This window comes from Lepidochelys olivacea (genome assembly GCF_965140295.1).
Source record: "Lepidochelys olivacea isolate rLepOli2 genome assembly, chromosome: 3".
NCBI classification, from domain to species: domain Eukaryota; kingdom Metazoa; phylum Chordata; order Testudines; family Cheloniidae; genus Lepidochelys; species Lepidochelys olivacea.
Window position 1 is genome coordinate 45,804,660 of NC_140413.1, and position 27,387 is coordinate 45,832,046.

General features: G+C 44.3%; 1 pseudogene across 1 annotated transcript; it reads right to left on the bottom strand.

Moving 5' to 3' along the window:
* Window positions 1-7,207: 7,207 nt before the first annotated feature.
* Window positions 7,208-17,621, bottom strand: LOC311518840 (glutathione S-transferase 3-like; annotated as a pseudogene). The gene is made up of 4 exons: window positions 17,535-17,621; window positions 10,441-10,489; window positions 7,671-7,793; window positions 7,208-7,344 (listed from the first exon to the last, which is right to left on the bottom strand). The product of its transcript is annotated as a glutathione S-transferase 3-like (transcript).
* Window positions 17,622-27,387: the final 9,766 nt, after the last annotated feature.

Genomic DNA, 27,387 nt, shown 5'->3' on the forward strand with positions numbered 1-27,387 from the left:
ACATCAAACTGGATGGGTAGATAGGTGGTCTAGCTTCTAGCAGCTAGAGAACTGAACTGGGACTTGGGCAACCAAGCTGCAATTCCCATTTCTGCCACAGACTCTCTGCCTGACCTTGGGGAAGTCACTTCTTCTCTGCTCTTGTGTCAGATACTAATACAACTGGCCACAGAAGCAGTTTACACCTACTAGGGCTATATCTATAGCAGGAGTGCTTTGCTGTTATAAATATATTGGGATACTATACTGGCTCCTGATGTGCACACAGTTATAGTGGCAAAGCTGTGCTTTATACCAATATAGTAAAGCTACCACCACAAGTGAAACAAGTTATACTGGTAAAAGCACAGTTTTGCCAGTATAGCTTTGTCTACACTAAGGACTCCTGCCTGCATGGCTATATTGGTCAGGACTCACACTTTTTCACACCCCTGACTGACATAGCTATGTTGGCAGCGGTTTCTGGTCTACACATGGCTTCAGAAAGCCACCCATGGATGTCCTCTCCCAGCATAGGTACCCAGATAGGCGCGCTGGAACAGGGAGGGCCAGGGGACCATGGTCCCTCCACTTTTTACCGGGCCGTAAGGGCGAGTGATGGGGGGAGAGGGTGTGAGTGGAGGGGAGCAGGGTCTTGAGGGGGAAGAGGCAGCACTGGGACGGGTCCTTGCGGGAAGAGGCGGTGCAGTACAAGGGCAGGGGAGAGGGGTGGGGCTTGGGGAAATGGGGTGGTGCAGGGGCAGGGGCTTGAGGGGCAGTGCAGCATAGGGCCACAGTTTGTGCACCAGTGGCTCCCCCGACTTTTAGGGCACCTAAAAGTGCCGCTCCTGTACCAAGAGCAGTTGAGGTGCACGTGGAAATAAGGAAGAACCTCAAAAAGTGAATAAAAATACAGACAGCAGAAAGGGGAAACTGCAGGGGTGGGAAATAAGTTGAAGGAAAAGTCAATGGAAGAAACGAGGGAAAGAAAGAAACAGAGAAAACAGAGACATGATAACTGTGCCAGGCTGTGTCTTTAGGGGAATGGGGAGAGAAAGAAACTTTCTAATTCATTGCAAAGGGCAACACCCCCTGCTCTCTAGCTTTGACATTGCAGTCAGCAGAAATCTTCAGTGATTCCGTTCCCATTTCCTCTTTGTAGTTATTAACTATTTTAACTAACACTTGCTTCAATGGCAGTCTCTGAGACAGCCCCCAGTTATCTTCTCTGCACCTTGGGAGCAGCTGCTCACTATTCCTCTTTGATTCCTCCTGCTTAGTCATTTTTCATTCTAAAACAAGACTTTGCCATCTGCTCTGTAGTTATTTATGTTCCATCACAGCTTTGTAGGAGAGAACTTGCAAAGTTTTACAAATAGCCGAATATGCAATGTCCACCAGGTCACCATTACCTGTTAGTTTACTAATGTTTTCCACAAATCTCTACAGCAGAGAAGGAAACAAGTTTTTCTTATCTAATGTGAATTAACGCATAGATTTCCTGTGAATTTTTTTTTATTGTTTTTAAAGTCAACTTTGCCTAAAACTCAAGATAAACAGAATAAGATTTATTGACAAGTCCATTTCCTCTGTTACATCCTCAATTCAACTCCCACTGAAGTTGAAAAGGATTTTCATTGACTTCAATGGGAATAAGATAGGCCTCTTACTAAGTGCATATTTCAACATTGCTCTATCTTCACACACACGAAATGTTTCCCCCTTTCTTTAAGCCAATTTTTATCTAAATCTGTCATCATAAAGAAGTTACACTGAAACAAGAAGCATGAGGAAACGTTATTTATTGAAATCTGAATGCACTCTCCCATTTTTAAGATATTGCTTATTTACTGACAGGTTTCAGAGTAACAGCCGTGTTAGTCTGTCTTCGCAAAAAGAAAAGGAGTACTTGTGGCACCTTAGAGACTAACCCATTTATTTGAGCATGAGCTTTCGTGAGCTACAGCTCACTTCATCGGATGCATACCGTGGAAACTGCAGAAGACATTATATACACGCAGAGACCATGAAACAATACCTCCTCCCACCCCACTGTCCTGCTGGTAATAGCTTATCTAAAGTGATCATCAAGTTGGGCCATTTCCAGCACAAATCCAGGTTTTCTCACCCTCCACCCCTCCCCCCCCCCACACACACACACAAACTCACTCTCCTGCTGGTAATAGCCCATCCAAAGTGACAACTCTCTTCACAATGTGCATGATAATCAAGGTGGGCCATTTCCTGCACAAATCCAGGTTCTCTCACCCCCTCACCGCCCCCCATGCCATCATGTGCCAGCAATGCCCCTCTGCCATTTACATTGGTCAAACTGGACAGTCTCTACATAAAAGAATAAATGGACACAAATCAGATGTCAAGAATTATAACATTCATAAACCAGTCGGAGAACACTTCAATCTCTCTGGTCACGCAATCACAGACATGAAGGTCGCTATTTTACAACAAAAAAACTTCAAATCCAGACTCCAGCGAGAAACTGCTGAATTGGAATTCATTTGCAAATTGGATACTATTAATTTAGGCTTAAATAGAGACTGGGAGTGGCACCCCCCCCCAGACGTTCTGGTTAAACTTGGATTTAAACTTGGAGAGTGGTCAGTTTGGATGAGCTATTGCCAGCAGGAGAGTGAGTTTGTGTGTGTGTGTGTTCCCCCCGGGGGGGGGTGGGGTGAGAAAGCCTGGATTTCTGCTGGAAATGGCCCAATTTGATGATCACTTTAGATAAGCTATTACCAGCAGGAGAGTGAGTTTGTGTGTGTATGGGGGTTGGGGGGTGAGAAAACCTGGATTTGTGCAGGAAATGGCCCACCTTGATTATCATGCACATTGTAGGGAGAGTGGTCACTTTGGATAAGCTATTACCAGCAGGAGAGTGAGTTTGTGTGTGTGGTTTTTGGAGGGGGGTGAGGGAGTGAGAGAACCTGGATTTGTGCAGGAAATGGCCCACCTTGATTATCATACACATTGTGAAGAGAGTGGTCACTTTGGATGGGCTATTACCAGCAGGAGAGTGAGTTTGTGTGGGGGGGGGGGGGCGGAGGGTGAGAAAACCTGGATTTGTGCTGGAAATGGCCCAACTTGATGATCACTTTAGATAAGCTATTACCAGCAGGACAGTGGGGTGGGAGGAGGTATTGTTTCATGGTCTCTGTGTGTATATAATGTCTTCTGCAGTTTCCACGGTATGCATCCGATGAAGTGAGCTGTAGCTCACGAAAGCTCATGCTCAAATAAATTGGTTAGTCTCTAAGGTGCCACAAGTACTCCTTTTCTTATTTACTGAGTTGTAATTTTGTTCAAAATGATTTCTACGGTATGTTGTTTCAAACAGTATTTGTAGATCATGTTCTATTCATGGCTTTATCTTTCTGGCATGTTCACATAACAGTCTAAAAAAAATTATGATTTACCTTCACATGATCCTTGCATCAGTTAACATGGTATTTTTATTGTATGCTCAGCACCATACAAAATGCAAATTACAGTCTTTTTAGCAAACAGCAGGGAACCTCTTTCACTACAAGACTCTATGTCTCTATCCTCAGAGCTGGAAGGAACTTTATCTAGGGGTAGCCATTAGCAAAGTGCATTTCAAAGGGTGACTGGACTATAAAAGTTAGGGGCAAAACACCCAAAGTATTCTATCTTTTTTTCTCTTTTCTGAATTGTTTGGCAACTCCGTTTAAAGTAGCTAACTGTTGTATACTGACCCCTTACAGGGAAAACAGACCTCTAATATCTGAACTCTCAGGAGAGCAGAACACAGGTTTTGGGGAAAATCTGGGACTAGGAGTGTGTTGGGGTTACTCCACAGGTAGTAACCCAGGCTGTTGGAAGCCAGAGTGTGACTGGAGTGTTGCTTGCTGGCTGCAGCTATACACACACTCAGGGTGTGACATGCATGCTGTTTGGCTGTTTGTGAAGGGCCCAAATTGAGAGGTAAAGCAGCAAAGCATTGTGAGGCACCCACGGTTGCAGGGCAGGTGGTAACACAACCCCTCCCTGGTTTGGATTGTACCCCAGAATATGACAATAGCCTATCTAGTTTGTGTGAATACTTCTGAGACACAAAGGGTGAGTCTACACTACAAAATTAAGTCAAGCTAAGTCAACTTACAGCCACCGCAGTAATTAAACTGCATTTGCATGTCCACACTATGCTCCTTGTGTCAGCGGTGCACGTCCTCACCAGGAGCATTTGCACCAATTTAACTGTCAGTGTGGAGCATTGTGGGTCAGCTTCTGAAAAGCAGCAACAGTTACAAATTCTGATTCAGACTGATGACTAATTCAAATCAAGTATAAGACTTTGTTATATAAAAACCATCAGCACACTGGTTCCTTTAAGCTATCTTTGGATAGGAGGCTTACGTTGCATTGCCTCTCATTGGGTTGGTACAAATGAATTTAACTGATCATACTTTTCATTGCCTTAAATATAATATTTTTCTCAGAATACCTAGGTATATAATCTGAAAATAGACACACTGGGATTGAGCATGGCTCCACATCAAATCAGTCACATTTGAGAGGTTAAACTCTTACTGTTTGCCCCAATTTATTCTTTTTGAGGTCCCAATCCTGCAGGTGACCTGACTTTCAGAGAGTCCCATTAAAATCAAATTAGGCTCTAACTGCAGATGCTTCAGTAGGAACAGGGTCTACAGAACTTGTACAATAATTACATTTCATTTTAAAGCCCAGATTAGTGGCCAGAAAATTGTTTATTACAGTTACAAGTTCACGAGTTTTCCTTTCAGCATTTTGTGCTGACTGTAAATTGTTCCTTCACTGCCACATACCTTTTCATAAACTGGGAAGTATCTGGTTGTGGCCCTCTCATTGTTTAAAGCAAGATTCTTCTCCTTTTCCTTGGGGGGTAATTTATGGTGAACCCTGATCACATCCATCAGATCTCTTGTTCTTTCCACATACATGTCAGTCCTGTAGAAAATAGTGACGCCCTAATCATTTCACCTTTTCTTTACAATTTAGAAAAATGATTGTTTTTTAGAGAGTTGAATTTTGTGTTACCAGGATTGTTTTTAACTACAGTATGAATTGATCTTTTAGAAAGGTTAATGATCTGTAAATATCTGTCTTTCAAAACAAAACAAAACATGCTCAACAGCAATGCCGAGGTTTCCTCTCTGAAGTGACCCTATCAACACAATCTTTAGCTGCATTACTGTTTTAGCTGAACACTGAGATCTCCCAAGTCCGCCACCAAGTCGCGCACAGAGAAGTAACCTAACTCTAAGGGCCAAATCCATCCTCCCATTCTTAGTAGCCTGACTGTCCACAGAGAAGATGCACGTGGATCCTTTCCACCCCATGCTCTGCAACCATGCAGGCCCTAATGTGTCTCCTTTGCAGGGGAGGGGCAAAAGGACAAATGGATTGGATCAAAGCACATTGTCTGACCCCAGCCCTGCACTTCCCCTTCCTGGCTCCAGTTACTTGTAGCAGAAAGCTGCCATAGAAGTAGGAAAGCAAGCATGGGGTTAGGTCTATGCCCAAACAACTGATCCTGAGTAACAGAATACTGAGAGAGGACTGTACTCATTCTCTCTGTGTCAAAGATTAAATGTTTGATTCTCTTCTATCAAAGTCAGTGGGAGTGTTGCTGTTCATGTCAACGGGGCAGGATTGGGCCTAAAGTGAATACACAAGAGACAAACACGCTAAGAAATAATTATTCAGATTAGAATTTCAAAGGCATATAGAACAAACAATTCCCATTCTGATCACCACCCCAGGGCAGGACTCCCTTATATCAACACTGACTGCTGAAGCTGTGGCAGGGATTATCTGAACAAGTAAATTATTTCCTGGGCAAAGTTAATGGAGAGACAGGCTAAAGTAAAGGGTTTGGCTCAAGGGTACAGTAATCTGAGTAATTTGATACAAGGTTGCAACAGTGGAGAGCCTCCTAGTTTAGGAACACCCAAATGGGCGTAGGAATTACATTGAACCTGCTCTTAAAGGCTGCAAGAGAAAGTGGCGTTCTTTCTCTTTGTCTCTTGCTGTGAGAACAGCTTTTGCTTCTGTTCACACTCTTGGGTTTCAGTTCCAGGCACAGGATTCAGGGCTGGATCCCGAACAGCACGGATGAGGAGTTTTGCAGGTAGATGTGCAAGACAACAGAACCTGAGACTGCAGAATTGAGAGCCTTACTGTGTAGCCACTAAGTGACTCCTGCCTAAGTAAGAGGGCTAAGGAGGGGATTCTGCAGCTAAGTGCCTCGTTTGCATACCAAGTGTCACCCTAACCCTGTCCTGTTAATTAATGCAGTGAGAACACAAGAGGTTTGAGATTCGCTGCCCAGTGTAAAGGACACCCTGTAGCATTTAGCTTTCCTTGTGTTCACTTCCCACCTCTGCTTACACTTGCACTAGAGCACAATCACCATGTGAAGGAAGTTATTGTTATTTCCTCTCACCTCTCTACTGTCAGTAGTTATAGTTTATCCCTGCTCACTTGCTCATCTGCCTTTGAGCACGAGGGGAAATATTTTGTTGGTTTTGCCCCATCTGTACTTAAAAATGTGTGTTAACATATGGATTTTAAAAACAAATATTTAACATGTTTTCAGCTGACAGTTTTATTTCCAATATGCATAGGGCATAATTTGCTTAAAGTGGTTTTGAAATCATTCTGACAACTAAATAGATGCATGTAACATCTCAGACCTGGGGCTGCAGCCTAAGACTGTGGATTTTAAACTACGTACCTTTCTTTTTTCAAACTGATCTTTTATGCATATCTCTGTGCTTCAACCATTAACAGTCACTCACTTCTGTTGTCACATTTGTAAAGAAATATAGCTTATATTTGTAGTAGTTCCCTGCGCCTGTTTAATTTTAGATTTTTTCTTATATGAACTCATGCAATCTCATTTCTCACTCATTACAATTGCAAAGCATTTGGTTTCTCTTACAATAATTGTTCTGTGGTAACCTTTTTTCTCTCCTTTCTAATCAAAGTGCATACTGTAAGTGTATTTCTATCAAGCGAGGAGCAATATATGCAGGCACTTTGGGCTGGCATTGTCAGCTCTCACAAGCTAAGTCAGATCTAGCCTGGTTAGTATTTGCATGGGATACCTCCAAGGAAAACTTAAGGTGCCCCACAAAGTGGTGTTGGTTACTTAGGCCCTAATCATGCAAGCTACTTTGCATGGGCAAACCATGTGCCGAGCTGTTCAAATCAGCAAGGTTCCACATGGATGCAACTTGCAAATCAAGCCAAAGTAGGTAGATTCTTCCTCCAGATTCATCACTGAGCCACTTCCCAACACTGAGCTACTGCAGGAGTCATCTTTCAAACAGGATACATAGCCTGGTATTGAAACATTGGGATTTTCACAGAGCCTAAAGAAGCTAAGTGCCCAGATCCCATTGAAATTAAGTAGAATTGGGCACGTAACTCTTTTACATACCTTTGAAAATCTCAGCCATACTTATTAGAGATCTCCTGGCACAAAAATAAGGGCATTCAGCCAATGACCTGACCAAATCTAGGTAACTGCATTCTGAATTCTCTAAATTCTCCAAGCATTGGAAATTGGAGGGCATTCTCCTTCCATTCCTGCCCTAAACTGTTCTGCACTGGAAACTGCTTTGGAATGGAAGCCTATATATTGGTGTAAGCTATTAATACTGTACATTGCTCTCTCCTTCCATAGAGGTTGTGTTTCCCTGCTATGTAGCTGAGAATGGCTCTGGTCTACACCATCTTCATCCCATCAATTTCCACCATGGGCACTTGTTGAAATAGCAGGGCCCCATCTGAGAAAGGAAAAATAATGTCAAGACACTGAGTTCCCATAACTGTCATATCATTGCACTGGAACCCGAGTAGCTGACTGGAGCCTGGTGCTGTTCTCCACATAAGTCAATGGGATGTGTGACACAGCTCGTTCAGTGTGAGCAGCATTGGCTGCTAATATTTCTGCATTTGAGAGACACTGAAATTCTACTGTGCTAAGCAGGTGTATATAATAAAATGTTGCCACTTATTGCACAAAAGATTAAGTGTGGTTGAACAGTAATTGTTTAGAACAATTCTAAATTGCTTAGAAAAAGAACGTGTAACATTTATATTAAGGATGCATAAATAGTTTACAGAGGATTAGAAGATGTTCTTAGCATGTTGCAGATATAAGAACATAAGTACAGCCATGCTGAGTCAGACTAGTTGTCCATCTAGTCCAGTGTCTTGAATTCCAACAGTAGCCAGTACCAGAGCTTCATGGGGAATGAACAGAACAGGGCAGTAGGACTGATCCGTCCAGTCATTCCCTTCTGGCTTCTGGCAGTCAGAGGTTTAGGGTCACTCCGAGCATGGGGTTGCTTCCCCAACCACATTGGCTATTAGCCACTGATGGAGACGATCCTCCATGAACTTATCTAGTTCTTTTTGAACGCTGGTATACATTTGGCCCTCACAACTTCCCATGGCAATGAGCTAAATGTGTTATAGATGAGTAATGTCTGTGACAGATGGCTATAATCACATCAGCAGAAGGTTTTATAGCTAGCCATAAGCAACATATCGACCTGTTGAATTGTATAACAACAGGGTAAGCACTAATGATAAATTATTCAAAAGTGTTAGAGCTGAGAGTTGCTTTCTACAGCTATACCCTAAATCAGTGCACCTGCTGTACCTGCTAACATACCTCCTCTCCTCTCTGACTTTTCACTAGTTTTAACCAGTTCTAGTCTAAAGTTTCTCCAAAAAATCTGGACATTTCTAAATGTGGGACATTCTAACTTGTGACGGTCCCTTATGGATCATACATCAGCTAGGAATATCCACAGTGCAAAGTGCTCTCTTCTCAACTTCTGGTATCCCCTTCGTCACGGTTACCAGGATAGCTGCACTGCTGTCCTTTCTTGGGGGTCTCCCTGAGTACAGCCTGCACAGGTGTCAGGCTTCAGGTCTCTGTCTCTCCTGTGGTGGAATTCTGCAATTTGCCCACTCTCTGACCAGGACCTAGGTTACAGCCCCCTAGGAGAGTGAGTTTGTGTGTGTATGGGGGTGGGGGGAATGTGAGAAAACCTGGATTTGTGCAGGAAATAGCCCAACTTAATTGTCATGCACATTGTGTAAAGAGTTGTCACTTTGGATGGGCTATCACCAGCAGGAGAGTGAATTTGTGTGGGGGGGTGGAGGGTGAGAAAACCTGGATTTGTGCTGGAAATGGCCCACCTGATGATCACTTTAGATAAGCTATTACCAGCAGGACAGTGGGGTGGGAGGAGGTATTGTTTCATATTCTCTGTGTATATATAAAGTCTGCTGCAGTTTCCACGGTATGCATCCGATGAAGTGAGCTGTAGCTCACAAAAGCTTATGCTCAAATAAATTGGTTAGTCTCTAAGGTGCCACAAGTACTCCTTTTCTTTTTGCGAAGACAGACTAACACGGCTGTTACTCTGAAACTAGGTACTGACTGTGACTACTTCAACAGATCCACCTGGGGTTGAACCCTGCCATAGTATCCCCTTTGGAAGCTTGTAACAGCAACTGATTAAAGTGACTAAAAAGAGCTTCTTCAGAACAAAGCATGATTTATTCATTCCTCAAAGGTACAAACCATTTAGACAAAGTGTAGCAACAGTAACAGGCTTACACACATGGCTGTTACTTACATCCTTTCAAGTTCCCGTTAGCTCAGCTTGCTCCATCCCTGGCAAGGAGCAGCCACCTATCCTGCTGTCTCTCTCTGTCTGTCTTCCCAGCCCATCATTTTATCTTAGTTTACTTCAGAATCCCCTCCCTGTTCTAGTGTCTTGGAAGGGTTAAGTCTCCTTGTACCGCAAGCCTTGAAACATCCGAGCCTCGAAACAACCTTCTTACAGTCTCCTTTGATTTAACTCTATGCATTCAGGCAGGCAGCAATACAATACTGAATAGGGAAACTGAGTCACATGTAATAGTCATAAAAAGTAATACAGACATTTTCCCAGTTAGTCATATCCCCTGTGCCAGAAGCTGAGTGTAGTGAGGCAGAGGAGTGGGTTACACTGACTTTATGCCCACTGCCCCATGCCAGAAAATCCCTAGCAGAGCACCTGCAGGTTGTTTCTACTCCCACTGAGTGAAGGGGGCTGGAGGCCTCCCCCAAGTACCAAACGCATGGCCACTTGACCTTTTTGATATCTGTTCAGGCCTAAAGCTGAAAAGCCTGGACACTGCTTTACAATATAACCTACAAATGCTGAGGTGGTGGAATCTCCATCCTTAGAGGTTTTTAAGGCCCAGCTTGACAAAGCCCTCGTTGGGATGATTTAGTTGAGTTGGTCCTGCTTTGAGCAGGGGGTTGGACTAGATGCCCGCCTGAGGTCTCTTCCAACCCTAATCTTCTCTGATTCTATGGTAAAAAAAAAAAAATCTGGTAGTCACTCAAGACTCAGTCTTCAGCCTCACCCTGTAGTAGCTTTTCATATTCTCTTGTTTCCAAAAATTCTTCTTCAAACTGGAAAGAGAGCAATAAAAACAAGATAGCTGAACTATGTATCAGGAATTATGAATCAGGAGATATCTGAGGGCTTTTCACTTCAGGGGAAATTTGAAAAACCCAATAATGCCAGTTGATTAATAGAGACAAGTAATGAAATCCCCCAACTCAACCCCTGTTCTGTGACCTGGGTTGTCAGAATGATGTCCACAAACGGAAATAAACATCATGTTTCCTATTTTAAAATAAAACTTTAGAAAATCCTCCTCACGTCTGGCAGCTACCACTGCACTTCTCAGTGTGGAACGAAGCCTCAAAAAGCAATACTTCGCCACAGTGGAAGGTGCCACCGGGGACAGTACCTTTTGCTAAGAAGTATCGCAGCTGTGGAATAAGGCTTCCATAATGCAATGTTCCATTTCAGCTGTCAGTTTTCTTATCTTGTTTTCTTTTCCCTGTTCCCTAAAATAAGTTTACCATCATTTCATGTCTCTCTATCTGATTCAGTTCTAGACAGATAGATAGATAGAATCTTTGGGCCTGTAGCAGGGAGACCATTAGCTTGTCTCCTGCTTGTGGCCAGATATGTTTTCACAGCTCCCTCTTCAGGGCCCCGGGGGAGTGCTCTGTATATAGCCTCCCTCAGGGTAATCATCAACTCTCCTCCTTTCATTTTTAACTTATCACAAGTAGGCAAATAGATTATGGTGTGCCTAGGTGAAAGCACTTTTGCTAAATGGGTTAGGAAAGGTGGGTGGAGTAATAAGCTGTACTTTAACAGATTAAAAGCAAGGAGCAAAAATGAATGCAGACAAGAGTGGAAGTGTGGAGTGCTTGTAAAGAGAGGAGGAGGAGTTTGAATGGTCTGTAGAAGAGAAGAAGCCAGTGCAGAGATTCAGGAAGTGTGCACATATCAAAGTGGCAGAAGAGAGATGATTTTGGCAGAAGCATTTTGGACAGACTGGAATTGAGAGAAACCACCCCCCCCCCCCCCAAAAAAAAAAAAAGCTGCTATCTTGACCAAGGGTCAAGCAATGGAGCTTAGGGATAAGAACCTCCCACATCAAGGACTTTAGTACAGAACAGCTCTTATTCTGCAGCTTGCTTTCAAACACCTGTGTCTAATAGGATGCTGGCAGACTGTGTTGTTAGAGCAAGAGACAAAAATCAAAGCCTCTGTATTTAAGTTCCAAAAGGCAATTGTTACAGATGGAAATACAGAAAAAAAACAGGTTTAATCCTCAAATTATTAAAAATTGTTGAAAACTATATGTTTTACTCTTGCCAGAGTCCAGCAATACTAATAACCATGTCAAATAACGAGCCACAGATATTAAATAAATGCTGTGAAACACCAAGTTCATGAGTTCTTGATTGCGTGAAGAAAGATAAATTTATTCAAAAAGCTTTATGCTCAGCACTAATACCTGGTTGGTACAGCCAGCCACGGCATTATTCATTAACATACATTGATAAGCCTGTCAGCTTTTTCAGGATCCTTGATAATACGTATTTTCTAATTTTTAAAGCAGTTGGGGATGACACAAACTATTTAAGATTTTTCTTCTTGGCCAAATTGTGGTAATTTAAAATGTTACCTCTGCTTCACTATTTCCAAACTTGAGTTCTGGAACTGCAGAATTCTCCTTGCCCTATAAAACTAATCCTTTCCTCTTGCTTTTGGAAATATCATCACCTTGCTTTTATAACAAGAATTTTCACTATAAAGAGACCGTGCTTTCCTAGCGTTGACACGACCAAGTCAATAGGGCTCTCTGTGAGGACAACACTGCAGTGGAATGAATTGCAGGATCTTTAATGTACAACTCTAAGGCCATCTCTATACTACGAAAGTACTCCAATGTTACAGAAATTGATTTTTGGGAACAGATTGTATAAAGTCGAGTGCATGCATCTATGCTAAGCACATTAATTCGGCGGTTTGCGTACACGGTACCGTGGCAAGCACTGACATTCCGAGAGGTGCACTGTGGGTAGCTATCCCACAGTTCCCGCAGTCCCCACTGCCAACTGGAATTCTGGGCTGAGCTCCCAATGCCTGATGGGGCCAAAAATTTGTCGCAGGTGGTTATGGGTAAATGTCGTCAGTCAACCCTCCCTCCCTCTGTGAAAGCAACAGCAGACAATCATTTTGCGCCCTTTCCCCTGGATTGCCTGAGCAGACGCCATAGCACGGCAAGCATGGATCCCGTTCAGCTCACCGCAGCAGTTATGACCATTGTAAACACCTTGCGCATTATTGTGCAGTTTATGCAGAACCAGCACCTGAAAAACCAGGCGAGGAGGCGACAACAGCGCGATGATGAGGACATGAACACAGATTTATCTAAAACTGTGGTCCCCGGCAATTTGGAGAGCATGGTGTTACTGGGGCAGGCTCATGCTGTGGAACGCTGATTCTGGGCCCATGAAACAAGCACAGACTGGTGGGACCGCATAGTGTTGCAGGTTTGGGATGATTCCCAGTGGCTCCAAAACTTTCGCATGTGTAAGGGCACTTCCATGGAACTTTGTGACTTGCTTTTCCCTGCCCTGAAGCACAAGAATACCAAGATGAGAGCAGCCCTCACAGTTCACAAGCGAGTGGCAATAACCCTGCGGAAGCTTGCAATACCAGACAGCTACCGGTCAGTCGGTAATCAATTTGGAATGGGCAAATCTACTGTGTGGGTTGCTGTGATGCAAGTAGTCAACGCAATCAGTGAGCTGCTGCTATCAAAGGTAGTGACTCTGGGAAATGTGCAGGTCATAGTGAATGGCTTTGCTGCAATGGGATTCCCTAACTGTGGTGGGGCCATAGACGGAACCCATATCCCTATCTTGGGACCGGACCACGAGGGCAGCCAGTACATAAACTGAAAGGGGTACTTTTTAATGGTGCTGCAAGCACTGGTGGATTACAAGGGACATTTCCCCAACATCAACGTGGGATTGCGGGGAAAGGTTCATGACGCTCGCATCTTCAGGAACTCTGGTCTGTTTAAATGGCTGCAGGAAGGGATTTACTTCCCCGACCAGAAAATAACTGTTGGGGATGTTGAAATACCTACAGTTATCCTTGGGGACCCAGTCTACCCCTTAATGCCCTGGCTCATGAAACTGTACACAGGCACCCTGTAGTAAGGAGCTGTTCAACTACAGGCTGAGCAAGTGCAGAATGGTGGTAGAATGTGCATTTGGATGTTTAAAGCATTGCTGGCGCGGTTTGCTGACTCGCTCAGACCTCAGCGAAACCAATATTCCCATTGTTAAAGCTGCTTGCTGTGTGCTCCACAACCTCTGTGAGAGTAAGGGGGAGACGTTTATGGTGGCGTGGGAGGTTGAGGCAAATCGCCTGGCTGCTGAATATGTGCAGCGAGACACGAGGGCAGTTAGACGAGCACAGCAGGAAGCGCTGCGCATCAGAGAAGCTTTGAAAACCAGTTTCATGACTGGCCAGGGTACTGTGTGACACTTCTGTTTGTTTCTCCTTGATGAAAACCCGCCCCCTTGGTTGACTCTAGATTCCCTGTGAGCCACCCACCCTCCCCCCTTCGATCACAGCTGGCTTGCAAAGGAAATAAAGTCACTATTGTTTTAAAAACATGTATTCTTTATTAATTGATTATAAAAATAGGGAGATAACTCACTAGGTAGCCCGGGTGGGGTGTGGGATGAGGGAAGGAGGGAAGGAAAAGGTCACTTTAAAACTTGTTGAATGACAGCCTTCTGTTGCTTGGGTAGCACTGGGGTAGAGTGGTTGGGTGCTTGGAGCTTTCCCCTGCCCGCGTTCTTGGCGTCTGGGTGAGGAGGCTATGGAACTTGGGGAGGAGGGAGGGCAGTTAAACAGGGGCTGCAGCGGCAGTCTGTGATCCTGCTGCCATTCCTGAACCTCCACCAGACGCTGGAGCGTGTCCGTTTGATCCCACAGTAGCCCCAGCATTGCCTCATGCCTCCTCTGATCTTCTTGCCGCCACCTCTCCTCACGTTCATCGGCCACTTTCCTGTACTCTGCGATTGTGTCCTTCCACACATTCTGCTTCAGTGCCAGACGACAGCATGAGCTCAGAGAACATTTCATCGCGCTTGCGTTTTTTTCGCCGCTTTATCTGAGATAGCCTTTGGGACAGAGGAGGGAGGCTTGAAACATTTGCAGCTGCTGGAGGCAAAAAAGGGAGTGAAGAATTTAAAAAGATACATTTTACAGAACAATGGCTATACTCTTTCACGGTGAACAACACTATTCATATTACATAGCACATGTGATTTTGGTACAAGATCGCATTTTGCATCTTATATTGAGTGTCTGCGGCTTTGATGTTAGAGATCAGACACACAGTGCCGGGCAACAGAATTCGGCTTGCAGGTGGCCAAGGTAAGGCATAATCTTTCGGCTTCTGCAACCTTCATAACAGCAGCGCCCTCCTCTCCCATACCAAGCAAAGCATGTTGAGTTGGCCATTTAGTGCTGCGGTTTTCCTGTTAACTTGCAGCAGCAGAAAGCAAACTAACCCACCCCCCCATCCAATTCTCTGGGATGATTGCTTTACCCCTCACCCCACCGTGTGGCTGGCATCAGGGAAGATCCCTGCTAGCCAAACGCAAACAGCTCAGCGCCAATGCCCCCCCCCCCCCGCACTGCATGGCTAACAGTGGGGAGGATTGCTTTTCAGCCACAGGCAAACAGGCCAGTGGGAACGGCCACCTCTGAATGTCTCCTTAATTAAATTCCCCTATTTCAATCAGGTTACCATGAACGATATCACTCTCCTGAGGATAACACAGAGAGATAAAGAACGGATCTTGCTTGAATGCCAGCAAACACCGGGACCATACACTGCCAGGCTTTGTCATGCAATGATACCAGATTACTTGCTACTAGCATGGCGTGGTAAAGTGTCCTACCATGGAGGACAGAATAAGGCTGCTTTCCCCAGAAACCTTCTGCAAAGGCTTTTAGAGTACCTCCAGGAGAGCTTCATGGAGATGTCCCTGGAGGATTTCCGCTCCATCCCCAGACACATTAACAGATTTTTCCAGTAGCTGTACTGGCCATGAATGCATCCCAAGTCCTCAGGGATACTTAATCATTAAAAAATGCTTGCTTTTATAACATGTATTATATTTTAAAAGGTACACTCACCAGAGGTCCCTTATCTAGCTTCGTTGGGTTGGGAGGGTATTTCAGCCAGGACGATAAAAAGATCCTGGCTGTCGGGGAGAACAGTGTGCTGTGTGCTCTCCTCAAGCTCATCCTCCTCCTCCTCCTCATCTTCCCCATCCTCAAAATCCTCAGGCATGGTGGAGAGTACCCCATCATCGGAGTCCACAGACAGGGGTGGGGTAGTTGTGGCGGCCCCCCCTAGCAGCTCAGCGTAGAAATGGCATGTCTGGGGCTCTGTCCCAGAGTGTCCGTTTGATTCTTTGGTTTTCTGGTACGCTTGTCTGAGCTCCTTAAGTTTCACGTGGCACTATGTTGCGTCCCTGCTGTAGCCTCTGTCCCTCATGGCCTCAGAGATTTTTTGAAATGTTTTGGCATTTCGTCTTTTGGAACGTAGTTCTGACAGCATGGATTTCTCTCCCCATACAGTGATCAGATCCAGTACCTCCTGTTTGGTCCATGCTGGAGCTCTTTTTCAATTCTGAGACTGCATGGTCACCTGTGCTGATGAGCTCGCCTGGCCAAACAGGAAATGAGATTCAAAAGTTCCCAGGGCTTTTCCTGTACACCTGGCCAGTGCATCAGAGTGCTGTCCAGAGCGGTCACAATGGTGCACTGTGGGATAGCTCCCGGAGGCCACTATCTTCGAATTGCGTCCACACTAACCCTAATTCGAAATGGCAATGTCGATTTCAGCGCTAATCCCCTCGTTGGGGAGGAGTACAGAAATCGGTTTTAAGAGCCCTTTATGTCGAAAAAAATGGCTTTGTTGTGTGGATGGGTGCAGGGTTAATGCGATTTACCGCAGCTAAATCCGACATAAACTCGTAGTGTAGACCAGGCCTAAGCTATTGAAGGAAGAATCCAGCATTGCGGCTAGCAGTATTTTTAATAAGAGCAGATAAAATCTGGGGTTCTGTGAAACCCATTTTTGAAGTTATTTATGTACTTGAACTGCACATTATCTTTTCTACATTTTTTAAAGCAAACTTCACAAAAAATTGTTTTGGTTGTGTTTTATGTTGGAAATGTAGATATCTTCTGCCCTGGAAGACTCTGTATACACACTTCAGTGGAAGGGAACTGGGTAATGTGACGGGGCAAGGCCAGATGGCTATAGAAAAGTAGTGGGAGATAGATCTATTAGCTCCAGGCTAAACAAATCCCTGGTACCAGGTTAAGTGAAATGGAAGCTGCTCCAGGTCAATTAAGACACTTGAGGCCAATTAAGAACTTTCCAGAAGGCAGGGAGAATGCTCGGTTGATTGGGACACCTGAAGCCAATTAGGGGCTGGCTGAAACTAGTTAAAAGCCTCCCAGCCACTCAGGTGGGTGTGCATGTCAGGAGCTGTGGGAGGAAGTTGTGCTGGTGGAGAGGCTGAGTAGTACACACCATATCAGGCACAAGAAGGAGGCCCTGAGGTAAGGGTGAAGTGGAGCTTGAGGAAGCGGGGGCTGCTGTGGGGAAGTAGCCCAGGGAATTGCACATGTCATGTTTCTAAAAGGTCAGCTACCATAGCTAATACTATTAGGGTCCCTGGGCTGGAGTAGAGGGTGGGCCTGGGCTCCTCCTGCCCCTTTGCCCCCTGATTAATCACTGAGACTGGGAGACAACAGAGACTGCAAGGAAGGATAACTTCTCCTCCCATCCCTTGCTGGCTTATGATGAAAATGGCTCAGTAGACTGTGACCCTTGTCTCTAGAGAGAGAAGGGTTACGTGGAGGGTCACAGTGAGCCTCTGAGGCGAGTGACATCTGCCAGGAAATGCAGGACCCATGGAGGCAAGGACAGAGCTTTGTCACAGTAACTATAATTCTGTTGGAGTGGTTTTTTTCCTATTACCTGGAAATAAATTCAACCAATCTATATGAAGTCACTTGATTTCTTTATAAAGAACAAACCTCGACCCCAGCTGCCACCAACAGCCAATGTATGGATTCCATTTGTCCTCTTCCATTGAAGTAATAAAGTTTGGGTTTCCCAGTCATGAGTTCAAGAAAAAAAAATTTTGAAAATCAACTCTATGATCAAATCTATTCCCCTCTCTCTTTTCCTTCCACACTCCTAGCAACGGATGCACTTTTCCTAGACAAGAGACTGCATTCACCAGCACTGTCACTACATAGTAAGTGAAACATGGGGAAGAAATTACATTAGCTCTAACACTTATGCTGTTATCAGTCCCCTTGTGGAGATTCTCAAACAGCTCAGGGTTTAAGGAAATAAGTTTTATCTGAGTCTTGGTACTAATCTTCTCTGAGTTCCCTCCCAGCTTCAGCACTTGCCTTTCCCTTCTTAAGTGAGGAAATGTGCCTCTAGTAAGGCAACACTTGAAACTCTTCCCTGTAGTAAAAAGAAAAGGAGTACTTGTGGGAGTTTTCACTCATCCTGAGCAGGAGACTCCCACTTCTGAGATGAATGAACCCAATCCTTTGGCCCCTATTTGTCAGTAAGTACATTTCAGTCTGTTTCCTAGTGCTATAGCGTGGGAAGATATTGTTCTGAATATGCCAAATGTTTCAAAGGGGTATCCCTTATTACTACAATGTGACATTTCTTTTTTTATATCTTTGGGATTTCAGTTCCTGTCTTCTGAACTGTAGTACTGTAACAAACATGAATTCTTCAACAGTTCATTGGGGATTTTCTGGCTTTTGGGAGGTTTGTTAACTAAATTCTGTTGTTCTTAGGGCGAGTTACTATATTTTGCCATCACTTTTCTTTTTATTGTTAATTCTTCTATAGTCAGAAAAGTACCTCATAGCAGGACTGAGAGCCTGATCTATGCATATCAATAGAGGCTGATGTCTGTGTATTTTTTCATGTTACAAGATTTGCAAACTTTACCAAAAACGAGAAAATTATGAGACTGGGGGGAAAATTTTCAAAGGCATAAGGGCAGTTATGTGTTATGTGTCTGGCTTCTATTGAAGGTCAGGCAGTGATGACTTTTCAGAAGATAAAGTATCTTGTAACATTCCCTCTACTTCAGCATAAGTGCCTAGCACTTTCTGCAAATCATTCCTAATAACGATCAGACCCCACTTAACAGAGATGTGAGCAAATTGAAGTAAGTTGATGATGATAGAATACCAGGGTTGGAAGGGACCTCAGGAGGTCTTCTAGTCCTAGCCCCTACTCAAAGCAGGACCAATCCCCAATTTGTGCCCCAGATCCCAACTGGCCCCCTCAAGGATTGAACTCACAACCCTGAGTTTAACAGGCCAATGCTCAAACCACTGAGCTATCCCTCCCTCCTTATAAGCATGTTAGCACCTTCCCACTAAATAGGGAAAACTGCCAGGGTGCCTGTTTTAAGAAATGCTAGGGGACTTTTGTTTTACTTTAGTCTGATCCTGACCCCGACCTAGTTGCACTCTCCTCATTTTTGCTATAAAGTAGCAGTGTACCAAGAGACCCTGGGATATCTTGTGTAGTAGAGGAGGACACCAAACACAACTCTATGCATTTTGTTTTGTCCCAAAGAGCCCCTTGCACTGCTAGGAGCCACCATGTATACTGAGGGCCAAATCCTGTTCCCGTTAAAGTCAATGGAAAAGTTCCCATGATTTTCACAAGCGTAGAATTCGGTCTTAAGTACAGGAAGCAACACTGTCCAAATTCCTGTTAAATGCAAGCTGTGGAGAATGAGGCGATTATCTGTATTTAATTAATATTATCTATACCTCAGTTTACCTGTTTGTTGTCCTTCTTGAGTGCCTGGAATTGAATCAAATGAACCTGTGGGGGGGAGGGGAGAGGAGGAAATAAACAGGAAACAAAACAATGACAAAGACCAGGTACCACCAGAGAGAATCCGTAGGGTCCTTTAGGCAACAACAGGGGAGCTATTAACTGGGACATGCCCCCATCTTGCTCCAACCAGGCTAGCAGGTACATTTTTCTCAGGTTGGAGCCAAGGATCTGAGGGGCACTAAACCACTAAAGACTCCAGTTTAGAGTGGAAGGGGTGTGAGGAGCAGCAGCTGCTGCTGTGGGGGTGGGAGTAGGGAGTTGTGAGAGAAAACACTGCCAGTGGAAAGTCTGTCTTTCCCAATCCAAAGGTGTAGGCACTTGAGTGAAGTGGAAAACTTGCAAAGAAAGGGTAATGTCTAGGTGAGGCCAGATGCATAGTGACTATTGTTTATCCCCTTCTCTCTGCTTGCTGTGTAACTTTGGGCAAAAATTCATTTGTTTTAAACACACTGTTTTTGAGTCATTTTAACTGCAGACAGGCTCCAGAAGGGAAATTTCTTCTGAGCGCCAAATACAGCCAGGCCTGTCCTTTTAATAGTTTGAAACAGGGGGGCTGCTGCCCTGTGACCAGTCTGAGTGTAGGTGAAGAAAGGAGAAGGAAGTGAAACCTGTCACCTGTGGTGTGCTCTCCCAAGGGGCTGCAAAGGGGTGGAAGGTACTGCTCACACAGTGACAGGATGGCAGGAATAGGGTGTACTGCAGTCTGGTGATTCAGCCTAAAGTGGGGTGAACTGCAGAGTCCAGCTCTGGGAGGAGTGCAGGTAAAGAGCTGTCACATGGCAAGGATGCCCACAGAGAGACTGGGGGAGCAACTCACCCCTGAACCAGGGCACAAGCATTCCAAACCAATGCTGCACCCAAACCTGTTGCTTGGGGCCCAATTCTGTGACCCCCTTACTTATGCTAAGTAGTACTTACTCCTGAGTGGTTGTGATGAAGCTGAAGTGGCTACCTGCACTAGTGCTAGTTAGCAGGACAAAGGGTTGCAGGTATCTGTACATCCCAGCAGACTATCTAAAGATCTCAGTGCTTCTAGAGATGGAGTGAGCTTAATTCCAGAGTTATGAGACAGGCTTACCTGAAACTCAGTCACTGAGCAAGGTGTTGGAAAACATGATGATCCAATGGAGAGAAAGCTAGACACTGGGATGCTCAGTACAGAATGTTTGTTCTTATCCCTCAATGCTCACAACTGAAAGGGGCCTTTCCTTAGGAAGTTGCAGAGCAATGTGTCTCAGTTATATTGCAAAGGCTGCCCAAAGCCCATTAATAATTACTACCAGGGAGCTGCAGTAGGGCATGGTTCAGTATTTTACAGCTTTTTGGTGGGTTATTAAATATTCAGGACTCCTGAAGAACAATGGACTTTAATCTATTACCCCTTTCTTCTGTATTGTGAGAGGTGTGATTGAAATTGATCTCACAGATCTGCCTTCCCCAAAGTTTGGAGAATAATGAATATTCTATGGGCTCTAGTAACAGAGTGACTAAACACTGGCAGGCCTGGATGGGAACAGCATTGAAGTGAGGGTTGCTGCCTCCTTAGCTATGTCCCCTACCCCCTTCCACGGCTATCTGAGGGACTCCACAGGCTTTGACCTGCATGAATGGGGAGAATGGCCTGATGTTTCTTTAGAATGCTCCTCATGGGAGCAGAGTTGGGGAGGGGCTGGGCTGCAGAGGAAACCAATCCATAGGGAACAAGAGTGGCCCTGCAGCATGCTGCACCATCCATGGAGCTGCTGGACCACACCCCCATGTGAAGGGCAGTCACCACATCAGTACTTGCTTGCATCCCTGAGAATCCTCCCCTCCTGCTCCTCAGGGGAGGGAGAAGGTGCAGCATAGGAGTTATTGATGCCTTGAGCGGCATTCATTCCCTTTCAGAATAGCCTCACGCCTCAGAGCCAGGCAGCTGCTGCTCCCCCACCTTGTCCTCGGTAGATCTGTGAAGATGGCACAGCTCCAGGCTCACAGACAGGAAGACACATGCTATGGAATCACTAAGGCCTGTCACCCCCAATTCTGGGTCCCAGGAACTATTCTAGTGGTTCCTCCTCCTTTCTGTTTGTGACAGGATGCCAGACAGCTCAGATCATGTTAATAAATACTGGAAGTAAAACGCTGGCAGTAGTAATGAAAGGTTTCAGAGTAACAGCCGTGTTAGTTTGTATTCGCAAAAAGAAAAGGAGTACTTGTGGCACAATTTATTTGAGCATAAGCTTTCGTGAGCTACAGCTCACTTCATCGGATGCATACTGTGGAAAGTTTAGAAGATCTTATTATATACACACAAAGCATGAAAAAATACCTCCTCCCACCCCACTCTCCTGCTAGTAATAGCTTATCTAAAGTGATCACTCTCCTTACAATGTGTATGATAATCAAGTTGGGCCATTTCCAGCACAAATCCAGGGTTTAACAAGAATGTTTGGGGGGGGGCGGGGGTAGGAAAAAACAAAGGGAAATAGGCTACCTTGCATAATGACTAAGCCACTCCCAGTCTCTATTCAAGCCTAAGTTAATTGTATCCAATTTGCAAATGAATTCCAATTCAGCAGTTTCTCGCTGGAGTCTGGATTTGAAGTTTTTTGTTGTAAAATAGCGACTTTCATGTCTGTAATCACGTGACCAGAGAGATTGAAGTGTTCTCCGACTGGTTTATGAATGTTATAATTCTTGACATCTGATTTGTGTCCATTTACTCTTTTACCTAGAGACTGTCCAGTTTGACCAATGTACATGGCAGAGGGGCATTGCTGGCACATGATGGCATATATCACATTGGTGGATGTGCAGGTGAACGAGCCTCTGATAGTGTGGCTGATGTTATTAGGCCCTGTGATGGTGTCCCCTGAATAGATATGTGGGCACAGTTGGCAACGGGCTTTATTGCAAGGATAAGTTCCTGGGTTAGTGGTTCTGTTGTGTGGTATGTGGTTGTTGGTGAGTATTTGCTTCAGGTTGGGGGGCTGTCTGTAGGCAAGGACTGGCCTGTCTCCCAAGATTTGTGAGAGTGTTGGGTCATCCTTCAGGATAGGTGGTAGATCCTTAATAATGCGTTGGAGGGGTTTTAGTTGGGGGCTGAAGGTGACGGCTAGTGGCGTTCTGTTATTTTCTTTCTTAGGACTGTCCTGTAGTAGGTGACTTCTGGGAACTCTTCTGGCTCTATCAATCTGTTTCTTCACTTCCGCAGGTGGGTACTGTAGTTGTAAGAATGCTTGATAGAGATCTTGTAGGTGTTTGTCTCTGTCTGAGGGGTTGGAGCAAATGCGGTTGTATCGCAGAGCTTGGCTGTAGACGATGGATAGTGTGGCGTAGTCAGGGTGAAAGCTGGAGGCATGTAGGTAGGAATAGCGGTCAGTAGGTTTCCGGTATAGGGTGGTGTTTATGTGACCATCGTTTATTAGCACTGTAGTGTCCAGGAAGTGGATCTCTTGTGTGGACTGGACCAGGCTGAGGTTGATGGTAGGATGGAAATTGTTGAAATCATGGTGGAATTCCTCAAGGGTTTCTTTTCCATGGGTCCAGATGATGAAGATGTCATCAATATAGCGCAAGTAGAGTAGGGGCGTTAGGGGACGAGAGCTGAGGAAGCGTTTTTCTAAATCCACCATAAAAATGTTGGCATACTGTGGGGCCATGCAGGTACCCATAGCAGTGCCGCTGATCTGAAGGTATACATTGTCCCCAAATGTGAAATAGTTATGGGTAAGGACAAAGTCACAAAGTTCAGCCACCAGGTTAGCCGTGACATTATCGGGGATAGTGTTCTTGACGGCTTGAAGTCCATCTTTGTGTGGAATGTTGGTGTAGAGGGCTTCTACATCCATAGTGGCCAGGATGGTGTTATCAGGAAGATCACCGATGGATTGTAGTTTCCTCAGGAAGTCAGTGGTGTCTCGAAGGTAGCTGGGAGTGCTGGTAGCATAGGGCCTGAGGAGGGAAACTACATAGCCAGACAATCCTGCTGTCAGGGTGCCAATGCCTGAAATGATGGGGCGCCCAGGATTTCCAGGTTTATGGATCTTGGGTAGTAGATAGAATATCCCAGGTCGGGGTTCCAGGGGTGTGTCTGTGTGGATTTGATCTTGTACTTTTTCAGGGAGTTTCTTGAGCAAATGCTGTAGTTGCTTTTGGTAACTCTCAATGGGATCAGAGGGTAATGGCTTGTAGAAAGTGGTGTTGGAGAGCTGCCGAGCAGCCTCTTGTTCATATTCCAACCTTTTCATGATGACAACATCACCTCCTTTGTCAGCCTTTTTGATTATGATGTCAGAGTTGATTATGATGTCAGGCTGTGGATGGCATTGTGTTCTGCACGGCAGAGGTTATGGGGCAAGTGATGCTGCTTTTCCACAATTTCAGCCCGTGCACGTCGGCGGAAGCACTCTATGTAGAAGTCCAGTCTGCTGTTTCGACCTTCAGGAGGAGTCCACCTAGAATCCTTTTTGTAGTTTTGGTAGGGAGGTCTCTGTGGATTAGTATGTTGGAAATATTCCTTGAGTCGGAGATGTCGAAAATAGGATTCTAGGTCACCACAGAACTGTATCATGTTCGTGGGGGTAGAGGGGCAGAAGGAGAGGCCCCAAGATAGGACAGCTGCTTCTGCTGGGCTGAGAGTATAGTTGGATAGGTTAACAATATTGCTGGGTGGGTTGAGGGAACCATTGCTGTAGCCCCTTGTGGCATGTAGTAGTTTAGAAAGTTTAGTGTCCTTTTTCTTTAGTAGAGAAGCAAAGTGTGAAGACGCTCAAACCCAGCCTCCCTTCCCTCCCTCTCACATTGTGACAGAAATTAACTATTTGATCCTGAATTGAGGATGTTAGAAAGTAACCTATCAACCACCTGGAGGCAGCAAACCACTGGGATCTGAACATTACAGGCTACTGAGCCAGAACTCAGGGAGAGCAACTGGCAGGTGTTCATCTTCTAAGTTTCTTGGAACTCAGGCTTGGGAAGGTAAATTATTTCAGTGTCACATGACAGGTCTCCTGTAACAGGATACTACAGCCAGTAGGGAAAGCTCCCATGGCAAAGGAGGTAGGGTAAACGAGAGAGTTCATGTTCTCTTCTTAAATGATTGCAAGCACTTTGGCGGACAGGATTAGAAATCAGAACTGTGACAAATTGGAGAATTGGTCTGAAATTAACATGATTAAATTCAATAAAGGTAAGTGCAAAGAACTTCCCTTAGGAAGGAAAAATCAAATACACAACAGGGAATAAATGGCTAGGTGGTAATACTGCTAAAAAGGATCTGATGGTTATAGTGGATCACAAATTGAGTATAAGCCAACAACGTGATGGAATTGGAAAAGAATGCTAATGTTCTGGGGTGTGTTAACAGGAATGTCATACAGAAGACACAGGAGGTAATTGTCTTGCTCTACTTGATGCTAGTGAGGCCTCAGTTGGAGCACTGTGTCCAATTCTGGGTGCCACAATTTAAGAAAGATGTGGACTAAATGGAGAGAGTCCAGAGGAGAGCAACAAAAGTGGTAACAGGTTTAGAAAACCTGACCTAAGAGGGAAGGTTAAATAAACTGGGTATGTTTATTATTGAGAAATGACTGATGGGACAGTCTTCAAATAAGTTAAGGGCTGTTATAAAAAGGACTACTTGTGGCACCTTAGAGACTAACATTTATTTGAGCATAAGCTTTCGTGAGCTACAGCTCACTTTATTGGATGTATTCAGTGGAAAAAATTAAAAAAAATGCATGAATGCATCCAATGAAGTGAGCTGTAGCTCACGAAAGCTCATGCTCAAATAAATGTTAGTCTCTAAGGTGCCACAAGTACTCCTTTTCTTTTTGTGAATACAGACTAACACGGCTGCTACTCTGAAACCTATAAAGAGGACTGTGATCAATTGTTCTCCATGTTTGCTGAAGGTAGGACAAGAAGTTATGGATTTAACCTGCAGCAAGGGACATTTAGGTGAGATATTATGAAAAAAATTTTAACTACAAGGATAATTAAGCACTAGAACAGGCTTCCAAGGGAGGTTGTGGAATCCCCATCATTGGAGGTGTCTAATAACACCTTAGACCAGCACCTGCCTGGGATGGTCTAGATGTACTTGGTCCTGCCTCAGGGCAGGGGGCTGGACCAGATAATCTCCAGGTCCCTTCTAGCTCAAATTTCTCAGATTAATCCAAGGATTAAACTAGAGCTGCAATTAACATTAGGCAGGTGACAACAGACATGAGCCAAGATAGACAGATCAGCCCAAAACTTCTCTTGGATGAAGAAAATACAGCCCTAATGCTGAAATGTCTAGTCAACTTCAGGCTTGGGAGCTTCCCAGAAGAGCATGGAATCTATGTGGGTGCTGGCAAGCATACTGTATTGTAATGAGTATGCTTCCCATTACATCACAATTGCCCCATAAATTGGTTATTCTTGCTGAGCAGCATCTTCCTTCCTACCCTGTAACTATTGCAGAAGTTGAATAGTGCCAATAGGAGAATGGGGAGAAATCTTTTTACCTGTAAAATGAGCTCACTTGACACAAAATATGGAATGTGATAGCATTTTACAGTGCGTAACTGTACTTCACCTGGCTCAAGCGTTGATAAACACACATGAAATCCCTCTGAAGATTCATTTGCCATGTCATAAACATACAGCTAAGGGTATCCTAAAATCCCTCCTTTACCTGCAAAGGTTTAAGAAGCTTTGGTTGACACCTGACCAAAAGGACCAATAAGGAGAGAAGATAATTTCAAATCTGTGGGGGAAGGTTTTCGTTTTGGGCTTTTGTTCTCTCCAGAGACAAAGAGAGAGACCAAGCAAGTAATCCAGCTCCTACTGAATGATACATCTAAAATTACAGAAATAGTAAGTAATAGCAAGGAAATACGTTAGAGTATCTTTTGTTTTAGCTTGCAAATTTTCCCTATGCTTAGAAGGAGGTTTATCCCTGTTTTTTGTAACTTTTAAGTTTTGCCTAGAGGGGAATCCTCTGTGTTTTGAATCTGATTACCCTATAAAATTACCTTCCATCCTGATTTTACAGAGGTGCTTCTTTTACTTTTTTTCTTTATAATAAAGTTCTGTTTTTTAAAGAATCTGATTGGTTTTAGTATCCTAAAAACCCAGAGATTTGGTCTGTGCTCACCTGTACCAATTGGTGAGGATATTATTCTTAAGCCTCCCCAGGAAAGGGGATGAAAGGGCTTGAGGGGAATATTTTGGGGAAGAGGAACTCAAAGTGGTTCTTTTCCTTGAATCTTTATCTAACTCACTTGGTGGTGGCAGCGAATGCCGTACAAGGACAAGAAGGGATTTGTGCCTTGGGGAAGTTTTAACCTAAGCTGGTAGAAATAAGCTTAGGGGGTCTTTCATGCGGGTCCCCACATCTGTACCTCAGAGTGGTGAGGGACCATGACAAAGCCAAACATGGCTTGGGGTAAGAGATACATGCCAATTTTTTCTCCTGCCCCCCCGTATGCCTTGTCCGTCTACAATAGCAGGAGCATTAGATTAGGAATTTTATTAACCCACGTGGAATGGATAAGTTTTAGGAGATGTGTATAGTTTGTATTTTGAAACTAGGAAAGAAAGTTATATCAGGTTATTAAAATTATAGGAATTTCTAAACTCTGATGTCCACTTCACTTAAAACATGTTTCAACAATTAATCAACAAATTAAAAAAAGAAAAGCAATACTACGCACATACAAATGAAATTATTTTATCAGGTTAGAAAAGGTCTTCCATATTATTGCTGAGTGAATATTTATGGAACAAGTTAGATACAAGACGGCTACACTCAATGATAGAACCTCCTAAGATGTTTAATAATGCAGGGGCAGAAGGAGATAAAAGTTTGATACAAATGCAGGATGTGGACATTTTAGAGCTGATATGTTTGTGTCTCACAAACTTGACTCACTTGAGAGATCTAGAATCATAGAATATCCGGGTTGGAAGGGACCTCAGGAGGTCATCTAGTCCAACCCCCTGCTCAAAGCAGGACCAATCCCCAAT